Below are 15307 nucleotides of genomic sequence, written 5' to 3' on the forward strand. Positions count from 1 at the left end.
TAAGAAGAAAAGTACGTGTAACGAAATCAGTTTCGTTATTTTAAACCGATAAAAACAGTTATACAGGGAGTAAATTGTAAATAAATCTTAGATACAATAAAAAGTAATAAGAATTCTTCGGCGTAGTTGATTTTTCGCTGAGTTAGCTTGAAATATCGCTGATTCGAGGCGCGATTTATTGTGAAATCAAACTAAGGAGTTTCCAGTTGTAACGCGATATCGCGTTATCGATGAATCGTATCTACCTGTTTAAACGTCAACGTTCCCCCTCGGTTGACAGTACTTTATGAACTGCGAATGCTTGCTAAGAAGAAACTGGCGTAAAAGCAGGGCAAAAGTTGAGCAGAATCCAGCGAAAGGATTAAGAGCATCGAGGCCACGGCATAAGTAGCGCATGAACGAAACGACGCGACGCGACGCGACGTTTGCGATGCGACGTAATGCAGAAACTGTCGTTGCAGTTTTCAAACATCTTTATTGAGACCGGCAAAGCAATAAAGTTTCGAGATTTCATATTAACACTTTCATGCTCGGCCTCACCTATTCGTTACCTCGATATTAACTTTCTGATATCATTCGAATCTATCCAAGTTCAATACAATGCATGGATTATTAACACCTCACTAATTACAGTACATTTGAATTTTATTGACTAGTAAAGATTTATTACATAATTGCTTTCCAGTCAATAACCTCTGCCATTAAGGAATTTATTAATAGGCTTCCGGTAAGGTGTTAATAACCGTGATTATAAGCCGATCACGAGGCGGGTCAATTTGTAACCTCTTGATAAGAAAAGAAAGGAAAGTTAGATGGGACAAATGTTTATATGAAATAATAGATTTTAAAGGAAACGGAAATTATTTCTTTCCATTTCGTTCGTTTTATTAGGCGTGCCACGATAAATTCCGGTGGAAAGATCAATTCGTTCGGTGCAACGAAAAATCTCGTTGCCGGATAAACGGTGAAGCAAGCGTTGAATCAAACCTTTTTCAGTACGTATTAATTAACTGAAATACTCGAGCGTCCATTGACGTCAACGAACCGGGATATTTTTAGCGTTTCGCGAATTTATTCAACAAATTCAATATCGAGGAAAGAAGGACCAATTAGTTAGACCTTTATTTTCATGGATGTTCGCGTTCCATTTTTCATCGTTTGCATACAAATACCGAAGCTATCTTGCGTTTCACGCAGGTTAAACGTTGCGGTTTTGTTGCCGTCATTTTCCGTGTTTATCGATTCGAATACGTACGATCACAATGTGTATATTTAAAAATCAAATCAAATCGATCGAATGACGGACGAGTGAACTCGTTTTGCTCGATTGAAGTTCGATGGACAGTGGTTGGTACCATAAGTAACCGTGCGTCGCCGACTCATCGGACGGAATAATCGTGGTATCTATAGGGGAGAATAGCGCGATGAGCAAAGTCTAAGTTCCCCTAACCCAATTAGGTCGACTCGAGGATGCGATAAATTATCATCGTAAGCGGTGCTATTGGAGCCCGTCTGGCGCCGGCGTTCTTTTCGATCGCTTAGTATTTAAAAAGACGCTCTTCGTGTGCCAAAAGATACGCGTCTATTCTATTCATTCTTATTCTACATAAATTACACGAATCTATATCATTTTTCTCTGATTCTTCTCTACTTTCCTTCTGTTCTCATAGAACTTAATAGTATCGCGACTTTTGCATTTTTTATTGAATTTCCATTTAAATCTTGTTTCTTTTATCAACCAGGCTCGATTGTTCGTTGAGTCTCGCTGCGTGTTCTAGTTAGACAGAATAGTTTGCGGTGTCACGAGCAGTCGTTTGGCTAAAAAGAACCGTAGTATTATACATCCGGAGCTGCGTACCGTTACGTGGGATTGCTCTGACAATAGGGTCGTGAGAAAGCGGTCGACGCAAGTCGAATTGTTGTATCTACTTGGTACCTTCTGTCGTAATGTAGTACCCGCGTTGCACGTGTTTTAGATGCCTGTCGGGCTCGTACGAGAAGGTCCGATTTAAGCTGGTCATTTAATTTTATCTCGCGATCGTAACCTCGCGCAACGAGTTTCCTCTTGCGGTGCATTTGTATCAATTCGGAGCGTAACACTTTTTCGCAAACGAAGAGCAACATTCATTCTTCAATTTCCGTGTTCTCGATAAATCATCGAGCTGGAACGCGATACATCGTCTCTCTTAATCGTTTTACTCCTCTCGATTTTACTGTCAACTCTTTCAACCACGTTTTCTTTTCACTTTCCTCGCATTTCTCTTGTTCCCTTTCAATTTTTCCGTTTCCTCGTCCCGCTTGGTAAGGTTTCCCTTCCGGTAGCACGGACCACTCGACTAACTGGATGTTGGCTTCTCGGTCTTAGCTTCTGGCGCGGAACTTCCATTTAATTAACCGGCAACTCGCGCCGCGATACTTGGTCTATCGTCTCGCGCCGCTTATCCTCGTTCATCTCGACGTCGACGAGAAAGTTTGGCGAGAGAATGCTTCTTTTTCTTCCGCCAGCAAGAACTCCGTGATTAGAGTTTGTTATCGCTCGTACGCGTAAATCTACCCTCCCGGAGATACTTGATTTAAAATTTTAATTCCGAAACGCGCTGGATCGTTGAGCCGCCTTTTGGCGAGTCTCGAATTCACCGATCAGACGGATCGAGCGATAAAACCCGTTCGAAAGTTGCCATTTAATCCATTAAGCGTGATTTCGTTCTGCGAGCGGTTACGCCGGCCAAGCGATAATTAAATTGTACCGCGAGGCTGGTATCGAGGAGAGGACGTCGAAGGCGTCCCGATAGAAATTCTTCGGCTCGAACGAATTTCCTTCGTCTCGGTGCATCGACTTCTCAGTGAAATCCTTCGTTGCTGTTGGCACGCGTTTTGCTAAGTGGAAGTTACGGTGGAATCGGTATTGCTGGAACTTGATTCCGAGTAACGTTACCGGATTTGAAAGGCATGGCTGCAATTGTTTTCTCGAACGGCACGGCTCCCAATGCGAGTCTATCGATTCTCGTTGCTCCTTTTACACCAGCTTTCTCCGGCTCGATTCCTTCTACATTGTTGCGGTAGTAAATTTTTTTCTCCGACGGAAGATTGCACCGGATGAAATCGGAAGAATAGATACCAAAGGCGTTGTATATTGTTGCCGGGGATGTATGATTGGAAAGGTTCCAACGACGTTCACGTACAGTTGAAATGCCTCTGTGAAAGTACTATGATTTATTTGCATCGTAACGCGTTGAGAGAGTAGAGGTCAAGGTTTGATTATAGGATCATTTGCGAGAGATGAAATTTTAAATAAATTTGCTTTGTCACTTTGCAATTCCCGATATAAGATATGATTCGTAATAACAATTTTATTGCTTCTCTTTTACAACAGAGATAAATAAACACAAGGGAGAACAAACAAAAACAGAATCGTCTGTGCAATGTACACATCCCTGTTACCGTCAACATAATATTTGTACATCGTTTTATCGTTGTATACTTTTACAATTCGTATCGCGTTATTGTTGCACTGTTTACTTGGTCTAAAATCAATTATTCCATTATGACGCAGACGGTGTGTCATGAATAACGATCCTGTTATCAATTGCTTTCGAAAAGAAATATCGTACGTTCTTCGATGTCCGTCGTGTCGGTAGATTTCATCGGTTCGCGTCTGAATGTCGAGGCAATCAAATTAATTCAGTTAATGCCGTTAATCGATAACGTTCCGAGCGTCCGTACTCGTTAACAGTTATCGCGTCGAGATTACCTTTTCCGATAACGCGTCGAATCGCGTTAAATACATGGCGCGATATCCGAGCGGGTTGTTCGTAAAATAATTAAAAATCTTTCATTGTCGATAACTCGGTCGAAGCACGAGACGAATATCGAATTCCGTTTGAATCGTTGACAGAGGAAGCTAGGATGGATGAAGGGAGAGTATTAACGACGGTACACAGTTGGATGGCGAAATAACGAGGATACCGGGACTCAACGATATCTGCACGCCCGCAACGGGACGCATCCCTCTTTCTTTTTTTTTTCTCCCCTTTTCTTTTCCATCCCTTTTTCTTCTTCCCGTTCGTTCGGAACCTGTCACCATTAACGTTCCACCCTCGCTCTTCCTCTTCTTCTCTCTGTCTCGTCGTGTCTTCTCGAAATTATTCACGATTTTCATTCATCTTCCGCCTCGTTTGTTTTCCTTCGCGCGATTCCTGCTGGTCGAGAAATTATTGCGGGGTTAAAGAGAACCTTCAGTATTTTCAGTTAGTAATTAACGTAACAGTAAAGGAGGTTCCTGTCCAATATCGTCGAATGTATTTACAATAATTGATAGACATTGTAGTTAGGAATAATTAGTTCACCTTTTAGGAAGGATTAAATTGATAACAAAACGTTAATCTAAAAGCCATGTTTCAACGATTCGATTGTCTTGCCGGAATCTATTTCAGAATATCTTCGAGGATATTTGAACACGGAGTTACCTGGAGCATTGATATCGCGAATGATACAAGGGTCTCTCGTAGTTCCTGTTCGTGGCTGTTATCGGGTCCCGTTCGATGGTAAAATTTTCGAGTACCCTTTAACCTTCTTCCCCTACGATTGCGACTACGAGTTAACGGGGTCGCGGCTGAATTCCGTCGGATTGTATCCGATGAAACTTGTTCGGTTTGAAAAGCCGCGATCTTGCGATTCTCCGCATTGAAATACCTATTTTTAGGAATTTCTTTTTTCTACATTTTCTTTTAACCACCCGAAAATCTACCTTTCACCCGAGTGTACGCGTCAATGATAGAGGAACGCAGCGTTTTCGTCGGACAACGAAATCGTGATGAAATCGGCTGTTAGCCAACGATTATGCACTTTTATGCAATCCTCTTGTTTTCCTCCTTGGAGAGTTTCCTGGTGTCGGCTCGTCTTCGCGGGTTAGGCTGGTCGAGGCAGCGAACGGGTACGGTTCGCTACGTTCAAACAGGGGTTAAATATAGACCGATCGCGGAGTAGCTCACGAACGACGATGAACAGGCTACCTTCTCTCCGTGGCTCGCTAGCGTACCGTAATTATGCGACAATTACAAAGCAAGGACACGGTTCGCACCGACCACGTTCCAACACCGACCATCTTCCATCTCTTTCTCTTTACCGACGTTTCTACCATCCAACACTCCGTCCGTTTAACGAGCTACCATCGCGGAATTCGAGGGAAACCATTTACCGGTAAACAGTCTCTGTAATGCTATCAAAAGTAGTAACGGAGAACGAACCGTGCCTTTACCGCACGCTAATGGTGTCCATAGTTGTAACTTTGACGACGGGATCGTTAACGCAGTCGGAACGATCCTTTTATTCAAACATTGTATCCCCTGAAATGGTGATTATTTTAGGAAAAAGGGATAAGGTTCGAGGTACTGCGAATGATAAGAAAAATTGAGGTAAACATTTTGAATTTAGATAGTTATAAATAGCACCCGATCTTAATATTTCTTCCTGTTATTAAATCGAACCGATCGGTATTACCCACTAATCGCTATTACCTCGTTCTCCTCTAATTGTATAGCTAGGCGAATCAGGTCGATGTATTCGATCAGGTTCGTGCTCGAAGCGTAATCTTGCCTGGTGAAATTCGTGCCGGAGTAGCTCGTTTTCCTGATCAATTTCTATTTTTTCTTACAAACCGTATTATTCGCGAGAATTGCAACCGAGTTTGAGATATATTTTTTTTAATAATTAATGTGAGGAATTTGGGAATTTTTATCAAGAAATTCGTGGCACGATGTAACGTGTCTCGTCGAGGGATTGTTCTAATTTATTAATCGAACCCGATGAAATCGCGTTGATTTCGGGTGAGCGATGGCGGAGCGGGATGAAAATTATACGGTTGCTCGAAAGCTGGATCGATCGTGGCTAAGTTTGCTCGCGAAATAAATATCCGGCAAATTGAATAGGCTAGCGTGTCGTGCTCTACAGCGTGCTTGTTAATTGTATTTGTATAGGTATCGTATAACATTGATGCGCAGGTGATTACCAAAAACGGTAGGGGGTAGGTCTCGTACCGTCCTGGCTAATTTACCGCTGAAAATCGATTCGCTTCAATTTTAATGCACCATTGTTAAAACAAAGTCGATGTAGAAAATATTTCAAACGCGATGAAATTTTTCAATCAAACTTATGGTAAACATCGAGTTAAAAATAGATTCAATTACTGTAACGCTAAATCTTTGAAAGTCGACGGAAGTTTTCTAAACAAATTTTTCTGTTTAATTTTCAGTGCCTCTGCGAAGTGATGACCTGTTTAATCTCCGACTCTTGAGAACGCTTCGCTTGCTGATCAATATGTGGTGAGTCTTATAGATATTTGAAATTCTATTTTAAAGCAATTAATCGATCGCCAGCCTTTTCTCGAAACACCTATGAAATGCATATTTACACATGCTGTGACCGCGAGATAATCGTATCGATCGTTTAACGAGAATCGGTTCGCATTCATCGTCGCGATCAAATATTTGCCGATATCTCGTCGCGCTCCCCACAGTATACCGCAATATTTTCACGCGCGGCTATTAAAGATCCTGACGCGTAGGGAAACAAAGGGTGTTTAAACGAGGTTAACGGGGGGGAAGGAAAAAAGAAAGCGGTGGAGAATTTTTCAGCGATGTTACGGGTCAAGCAGCCAGGAAATAATCTGTTGAGCGGAATCTCTGGTAGAAATTGCTAAAAGCGAGCGCAAGAGCGTCGCTGGTGGCGTTTTCTCCTCTTGACGTAACAGCGAGATAGCAATCCTCCCGCGGTACCCTAATTAAATTGAATCACGAAATACCCGGAGCAGGAAATACCCAATGAAGACGTACATTAACAAATTAAAGTGCCTTCTCGTTCGAGGGATCCTTGGACATTTGCCAGTCTTCCTTTAAACGTTAATAAAAATAATACAGATGGGGGTGAAAAAAAAATCCAACTCCCCGGTCTGTCTACAGGATTTTTGTTCCTAGCCGACCACGGAGAAAAATTTGATACTCGTATCTATTTTGATTTTTTCCACGCGTCGAATCGATCCGTTTCTAGGTGGATGCATAATCGACGTTCGCAAAGGCGAATTCACTTTGCCTCAACATTGTTCTTGTTCCTTGGTCCGTAGTCGCTCGAACTCTGACCCGTTTCTAAACGGATGTTATCCTGGCTGTTCGGGTTATGCTATGCTCGCGTATCGATCGCTTTCACCCCACTGTGTTACCTTCCTGGCCAACGATTTCCCCGATACCGGAGATCGTGCTGAAATTGAGGTAAAATATGCGAGCTACGATCTCGCACGGATCAACGAGAGCCGGGATTTTCTTCGGAATAAAGAAGCAACGTTATAAATGCACACCATTAAGGATGCCGATCGCTCTAACAGGAGGTGTTCAACAAATCGAATTCTTCCTTTTCTTTTATTTCAAAAATTATACATACATTCGAGAGGTGAAAAATTAAGTGCAGGAAGATTGTTAGCTCTGCTCAACCATATTGCTACCCTTTGAGATATCTCTGGTAGCGTACTAGTTATTAGCTACAATGTTTAACATGAATCTCGTGAGGGTTAAAGTGTGAAATTAAAATAAGTAACGCGGGTAGTTTGGTCAGGAAACGCATAATTTTTTTTATATTTATATGTTCGTTTTCGAACGGATACCGATTAAATCGTAAAACGCGGCTCGCGAGATAGCCAGGCCGCAAATACATAGGCGGACGCCGGGCTAAACCGGCGTCGTCGGTAGTACGAGATGAATCAATAAACCACGGCGTCGTGATCCCGCATGCCGAACATTTACGCGGACCCGTTCTGCCACTTTGTCGTTTATTTTTCGTCGGCCGTGGAAAAACTCGGGAAAAATACTCGATCGGAGCGTGTCCTAAAAACCTCTGCCCGCTCTTCGCGAATTGCTTTTCGTTCGATCCACTTTTTATGATCTTCCCTCGTTCCCTTTTTTCCTCTTCTTTTTACCTTCATCTCCACTCTTGGTTCGATCGTTTTCGTATCACCGTGGACGAGCTATGAAACGACAATCATCGCGATGCGTCCTCGCTAGAAAATATTACAATAAATTTATTGAAAATTCCTTTCATTCTGATCTTTTCTAAATCTCTGCTTAAACCCTTGTATCGCTTAATTAATTCCTCGCCATTAAGAGAACCGAACGAGCGAAGAAGTCGATTTAATCGAATTCGAAACTTTCCCGGACGTTTTATTAGATATCCAGAAAGATACGACTTCCTCGTTCCCCGGGGCGAGAGGAACGATAACGAAAGTCGCGCTAGTTTGTACGGTATACGAGGACTGTCTAAAATTGGATTTCGTACGAGTGGAAAAAGCGGGATTAGTCGTTGGGTCCGCGAACTGCGACAAGGGAGGAAGTTGTTAGTCACGTTCATGACCATCCGGAGAATGACGACGTAGTTTAGTTGGCAGGACGTTGCTGCGGATTTATTACGTCCCCAACTGGGATTCGACCTCGACAATGGCCACCAGATTCTCCTTACTTTAGTCAGTTGCGTTATACCTTGAAAAGAATCATCGTAACAACCAACCCCGTGTTAATTACATTATCATCGTATCAACCGTTCAAGTTCGCGAAGTCTTCCTTTTCAAATGGTACGCTCTCTAAATTTTTGCTCGCGTTTCATAATCGTTCATTTGAATTCAGTAGCCCGGCCAGTGTCGAATTAGCCAACCGCGTAATAGCCGGCTTTTCCGTTCAGTTTACCGAAATGGATGTTACTTTTCGCCATAAAGCTCGAATAACGATCTGTAATTTCAGGTACGCCGGCCAATGTGCCGCAATTCGCACACCGGTTTGTAATACACGTTTCTCTCTCCTCGACTGGTACACTGTTCCCACCTTTACTCGTTTCTCCGTTTGTCTACCTGTCCGTCTGTCTGTCTCGGAGCGCGTTCTCTCCGGTTACAGCGAGTCGCACGCGCGTGCACCCTATTCATCTCGATTATTATACTCTCCGCGGCGCGGCGGGATTTCATAAAAGCTCGGCGCAACGAACGCGCTGCTCCCTGACCTGCTTTTATTATTTTCTACACTCCGTCCTCTCGCCACCTTCCTTTTTTTTTCCTGTTCCGTTGTTAATTGCCAGGAGCAACAGGTTCATCTAGCCCGAATCCACCCGCGGACCGCGTTCCAGATGACCCTTACGCGAATCTCTTAGATCGCCGTTTTTTAACGGACATTCTTTAACGCATTTTGATAATTAACATATTTCCTTGAAATTAGAGGTACTTGGAAATTTTCTACTTCGTCAATATAGATACCAATAGATACCAAGAATCCGTCCGGAGAGAGTTAATACACTCAACTTTTGTTTCCCCGAATTTACGAAATAAGGACTTAAAAATCAGTCTTTCTGTCAGTTTACTCTTGGCACTGTGCTTCCAGCTGTTGGTCCGGAAAGTCGGCGACGATCCAACTTACAACGAATAAACAGTTCCAGCTCGTTTCGTCCGATGATCCCTTTTCGAACGAACACCCCTATGTAATCAAGCGTTTCTCTGTATTCTCGTGAACGACTAACGATCGAAAGTTTCGCTGAATTTGTCGAGCAATCTCGTCGAATCAACCGGGGGCCTAGTTCTCGTTCACGCTTTCGTAATATAGATTGAGTTTCAAAGAGTCGAACTGGTCGAAGAAGATCGATCTTCTTTTTCATCCCCTCGACGGGGTTGTAACTGTGCGTGTAACAGGGTACGAGGTAAACTCGCGTTTACTAATTGACGAAACTTCGAACGATGTCTGTTGGATGAACCGTTTATCGGCTTCGACGAGTTTCTGTCTCTCGTAGATAAGCTCCGATAATGCGAGCGAAAGCGAGATAGAACAAATTCCCGAGCGAGAAGGGGACAGAGATAGGGTGATAAATCTTTAATACGATTTCAATCGAACTGCGTATAATTTAACAAGTGGTATATGCGTTTATACACTGTCGATGAATTAACTGCGACGAGGCAAACGAACATAGGGGTAAATTACATACGAAACAAAGTCTCTCTATATTTGGAAACCATTCGAAAATTCAATGTTAAATATTTTAAAAATTGGAGTAAAAAAACGTATGGAAACGTAAATCCAAGAAATTCAAGCGTGATCACTGCGACCCGCCCTCGACCCGCTAATAAACGAGGAAATTAAACGGTAATTAGCGGCGGTCGATCCGAAATCGTCGAGTTGCACTTCCGTGACGCAATCGACAACGACGTGGAATGGATCGCCTCAATTTGTCCGATTGAAACTATCCGGACACTATGCTCGGAATTCCTATTAACCTTTCTCGATCTTCGTTTCTCCCTCTCTCTCTCCCTCTGGTTACACCCTCCCTTACACCGTAGAGCTTGCTCGTTTTCCCGTGTTCGCTATATCTCTGTCCACCCCTATCGACGACCAGTTTGGGTCTGCGTGGTGCGATATTTCATTCGAAATGCCGAGAGAGGAATCTTAGATCGATCCCTTTGGCCTCCATTCTCTTGCGTGTCCCTTCGTTACTCGCATTTGTACACGTCGCTTTCGCTTCCACCCTCGCTTTTCCCTTTGTTCACTTTCCACGGAATTTTCAGATATTTTTTTTTGCTACCAGTTGTTACTTTACGGGGGAAATTAGGCTTTCTGGGTCGATTTAGTTTTAGACGAATAGTTGAATTATTGAATTATTAACGTCAAAAATAATAGTGTCAACGTGTTAATTGGAGCTAATTACTATTCGTGTTACATTCACCCATCCTTTAGCAGGCGAGAGAAGAACGAGGTACGTTGGCAAATCAGTTGATAAACCTGTTCGAATCGTTACGGGTATCAACTCAAAGCCCATTAAAGTTAATCGAAGTCAGTTCGAGTCAAAGTCCATTGACTGAAACTGCTAGAATACGTTTTAGGAAGTCCTTAGACTACACCGAAGTTTCTCTTTGAATCCGAGAAATTTGTTTGATCGCCAATTAAGTTCTCTTTGGAAATTCACTATAAACGAATAATTAGCTTAATTGGAGCTCGTCGAACTATAATCGTCGAAGTGAAAATTTAAATAACAATTACCACCGTGGAAATGAAATTTCATGAACAAAATCACTTAATTTATGTCTCATCTGATACAGACGAAATATGTAAATTAATATGTAAACGTATAAAAGCTGTAAATGCTGTAGGGAAAACGTTAATAAATATTATAATGATACAGTTTACTACTCGTATCAATTTTCATACCGTTGATAAACCAATTAATCGTTCATTTCGAACGAAACGTTGAGAGATACAGTTTGTGTTCTCGTTAATGGCGGTCGATGTTCATTTATATTAATCGTTCCGTTGGTCCCGGTTGAAAATCAGTTCGAACAGAACGTTGACGTGATATTTCAACTGAAAATGCGGGATCTTTCTTAGCCCCTCGAAGGCATTCGCATTTATTACGAGCTTTATTCCGTCGAGCTTGCCGCGATCGGGTATATAACCGGCGCAAACACAAGCCGCCTCGCTTTCATTCACAGTCCGGAAATCAATTATTCATGCAGGATTCCCTCTTCTGAATTCTCGACGGCCGCTTCTTCTTCCACGGACGCGTTTCACCTCGGCTCGATTGGATTCGAATCGTTGGCAAAGCCGCGTTAAAAATCGAAATAGAAGAAAAGAGATGGACGAGATGTTGCAAGCTAACTTTTCTTTCGTTTCAACATTCCTATTTACCACGAGACCACTCGTTCCCTTTTCATCACTTTCCTACCGTTCGGGAAACTCTAATGGCGCGGATTTACCGACAGAAAAGAGAGAATACGCTTGAAATAGACAGAGGTATCGTTGAATGGGTAATTCGAAGTTCAGGTCAAAGCTGACGACGAAGTTTCCGAACGGATACCTATTTGTAAGGCAACACGTGTACCAACGAACAGTTCGATTCGCCTCGCGTATACTTTCTTTCGTTATTTTCAACAGAATTGTTCCGTGCTCCAAGGAATACAAGGAAGAACAGGAATTCGATTTCATTGCTGGTGATTTTAACGCCGTTCTCGAGTCAAAGGCGCGAAGTTTTCGTGATTAAAATGAAAATGAAATTGGAAAATTTACTTTCTATCGATGAATCAATTTCCAAGATAAAATCTTTAGAATTATGAAAAAAATTAATTTCGTCTCGTATACAATTACTTATTCGAATCGATAAAATCAAGTCACGCTTTAAACGTTGATCAGCAACGATGGATCGCGTTAAATTTCCCATGATCGAGGCAGCATCCATCGTGGAAAGATTCTTGGGACTCGTTAACGAGACGAGGGACGGAGCCGTCGCTTTGTTCGAAGTCGGAGGGTTTCGGACACAGAGGACAAGAATGTCGGTGTACGGTGGAATAATGGATAACTCTGCCAGATAATCCGTCCGTGTTGGTTGTTGGCAATCGATGACAGGGCAATGGAAGAATGACGAAAAGAGGGATGGAAACGAGATGGGGAATAAAGGTTCACGGGTCATTGGTTTCTCGCAGCGAAGGCACGGTAACGCGCGAGTTATTGTCGCACACGTGTCGGTTCGCGAGCAAATTGGCTTCTAACGAACAGCCGGCTAAATCGAAGCTTGCACGAGTTACCGGAAAAGCTTTCGAAAAATAATCTCTCTTTCTCTCTTCCGGTGTACCGTTCACGGGATTGGATCGACGTATCGGATCAAATTGGAGCTCCAATCATTTTCCTTTTTCCTCCCCTGTTGCTCGTCTGACGGTGAACGATGTTTCAAACTACTTCCTTTGCGATTTTATTCATTTAAAATTTCTTTCTCTGCTATTAACAATTTTAGAGATAATAGATATTTACATACGGGACACCCGAAACGGAAGGGTTAACAATGTCCATACGGATCGCGTGTCATTTGTCGTTCATTTACATTACAACGTGTCGGGTGGTTCGTTCCCGCGGTCCAATTGACGAATCAATTAATCCGAAATCGAGTGGTGTAATGATTTTGTATCGGTGAGCGGAGATTTATCGCGTCCTCGAGAGGGTGCCGCAATTTTTCATTATTGATACATGGTCCGAGCGGTGGCACGACAAAGTACAGGATGTTCCACCATCCCGTGTAACCCCCTCGAAGGATAGATTTCGTGGATCCTGTCTCCGTGTTGTTCCTTTTTCCTGCGATCTCGTTCTCGAGATACATTAATCACTGAAAGTTTTCAAGGTTGCGCCCAGTCCGTGGGTTCCCAGTGGTTCCATTGAAATTTCGACAAAATTCATCATTCTTATCTGAATTTTGAAAAATGCTTATTTCGAAATCGATCCGTTTTCGTTAGATGACCTTTCGAACTTTCGATCGTGAGTTTGCTTTTATTTCGAATTATTCTGGCACGGTCGCGACCTCGGCGCGGGGTCAACGTTGCTCGAATAAACGTTTATTAATATTACATTGTGTTTCGGTAGACCATTAATAATCACGGCTTAAATTAGTTACGCGCGCGCGCACACACGAAACGAATTGGTAAGTTCATCTGGTGGGAGGTAGGTAGTAATTAATTTCGACCTCGCGTAAGCGAATGTAAATTGTGGCTCGGTCAGGTATCGGGGTCACGTATTCATCGATCGAGAAACTTGCTTTTTGCGGATTCTCCTAAAGAGCCCCTGAAGAAGGAAACAACCCCTTTACGGTTCCATAAAAGCGCCGTTTGCTCGGCGAGCTTGTAAATTAATGACTCGGTGAATCGTTGTACAGGAAGTTTACAGCCTTGTGAAAATTGCTTCGATAACTTTCAGCTGATAATGAAGCAACAAAGTAAATGCAGTTTCAGGGATTCTGGGAAAACGTTTCGAGCAGGTCAGTTTTCACGGGTTACGATCAGATAAGGATATTCTGAATCGCTGAGAGATCAAATATTTCGACAAGATAGGACGTTCAATGTTTGTTTTTCTCTACCATATAAAAGGTGGTAATATAATTCCTCAATTTTATATTTTCTTCTAAAATCTGATTCGTAATATGAAAATTAGTGAGGGTGGCAAATAACCAGCAAAGGACCATTCGAAGGAATAAATTTCATCCGAATTAGAAAACTCGATCGAACACATCGAGTTTTCCAACAAGCGCCACTCTTATCAATCGGCTTAATTTCTGGCCAGGTTCGACGGAGGTTTCTCGCGTGGCGGAATTTCTCCGGGATCTTTTATCACGCGGCGTTTACACCGGAAAGGCCTCTTGGGGTAGGAGGGTTTCTCGGAAGGTTGAATCTCGTACATGTGTTTCATCCTCGGCGTATTCTCCGCTCGAACGAGCCTCTGCATCGCCTTCTCTTTCTCTCTCCATCCCCGTCTTCTCGGCTAGTGGTAGTCCTTCCAATTACCGAATGCAAATATTGCCGCGACGTTGCCTGAAAAGGTGTTCCCTCCTTTTCCTTTTGTCCGTTCTTCGCCACGATTACGCGGCAATTAACCGATTCGCTCGATTTCGCGATCTCGAGCCGGTCGCTCGATCAGGGTCATTAATCCGACTCGCGAATTATTCTTAACCCAGCGTCATCGAATATCGGGAAATGAAATCGATGCTCCGATTTTCGACGATTCTTTCACACGCACGGAGAAGCACGCGAATCGAAGCTTCCCTGACTTTCACTGCTGTCGGTTTTATACCGGAAGCGGATTGTTTTCTTTCAGGCGATTTAGAACTGGTTCCCGTTTACTCTTTTGTTCTCGTTTCGCGAATTCGTCGAACGAACTCGGTTTCGGGGTTTATTTTCATTGAGATTTTCCGGCGAATCGCGGGAAGCTGGTAGGAAGCGAGTAGAAAATCTATCCTATTGTTTACAGTATATTGTTTCTCACGGTTAACGAGTGTGTATACGTAATCGTGAGCGAAAGGGTGGAGGAATGTTGATAAAGATTGGCAGGGGACTCGCGTGGCATTCGTCTGGCGTCGAACCGCGTGCAGGGAATCGTGTATTGTACCCGTTATTCTCGCGATCCTCGTGTTCCAAGTAATGCTAACATTAGCCGAGACACGTATCAAAAGCGTTCTGTGTATCACGGCCGACGGTCGAATCACCGTACGAATCGTGCCGGGAAATCGTTGGAAGCTCGCCAATCCGTGTCGGTCCTTTTAAAAGCGAATCCGTCGCGTGCTACGGAAATCGATAGATGCTCTCGATTCTTGCGGGCGAAACATTGATTTCGTCTGACCGTCGATTCATTTGACGCGACACATCCCTTTTTCTTCTTTCATTAGCAAATGATCTTTATCACGAGTTTACGTTCGAAAATGTTTCATAAATAAGAAAAGGCGATTAGTTAAGGCGCAGGTGTCTTCGTTGTTCGAGAACCCTTTTCAT

General features: G+C 43.0%; 1 protein-coding gene across 4 annotated transcripts in view; it reads left to right on the forward strand.

The window, feature by feature from the left end:
• Positions 1 to 15307, forward strand: part of LOC114883075 (mucin-5AC) — a 180384-nt gene that overhangs the window by 25129 nt on the left and 139948 nt on the right. For all 4 annotated transcript variants that reach the window (XM_029200443.2, XM_029200444.2, XM_029200475.2 and 1 more), the window contains one exon: positions 6251 to 6320. The gene's annotated coding sequence lies outside the window, so the exon portion shown is untranslated. The remainder of the gene's footprint in view (positions 1 to 6250; positions 6321 to 15307) is intronic.

Source organism: Osmia bicornis, chromosome 2 (genome assembly GCF_907164935.1).
Source record: "Osmia bicornis bicornis chromosome 2, iOsmBic2.1, whole genome shotgun sequence".
Classification (NCBI taxonomy): domain Eukaryota; kingdom Metazoa; phylum Arthropoda; class Insecta; order Hymenoptera; family Megachilidae; genus Osmia; species Osmia bicornis.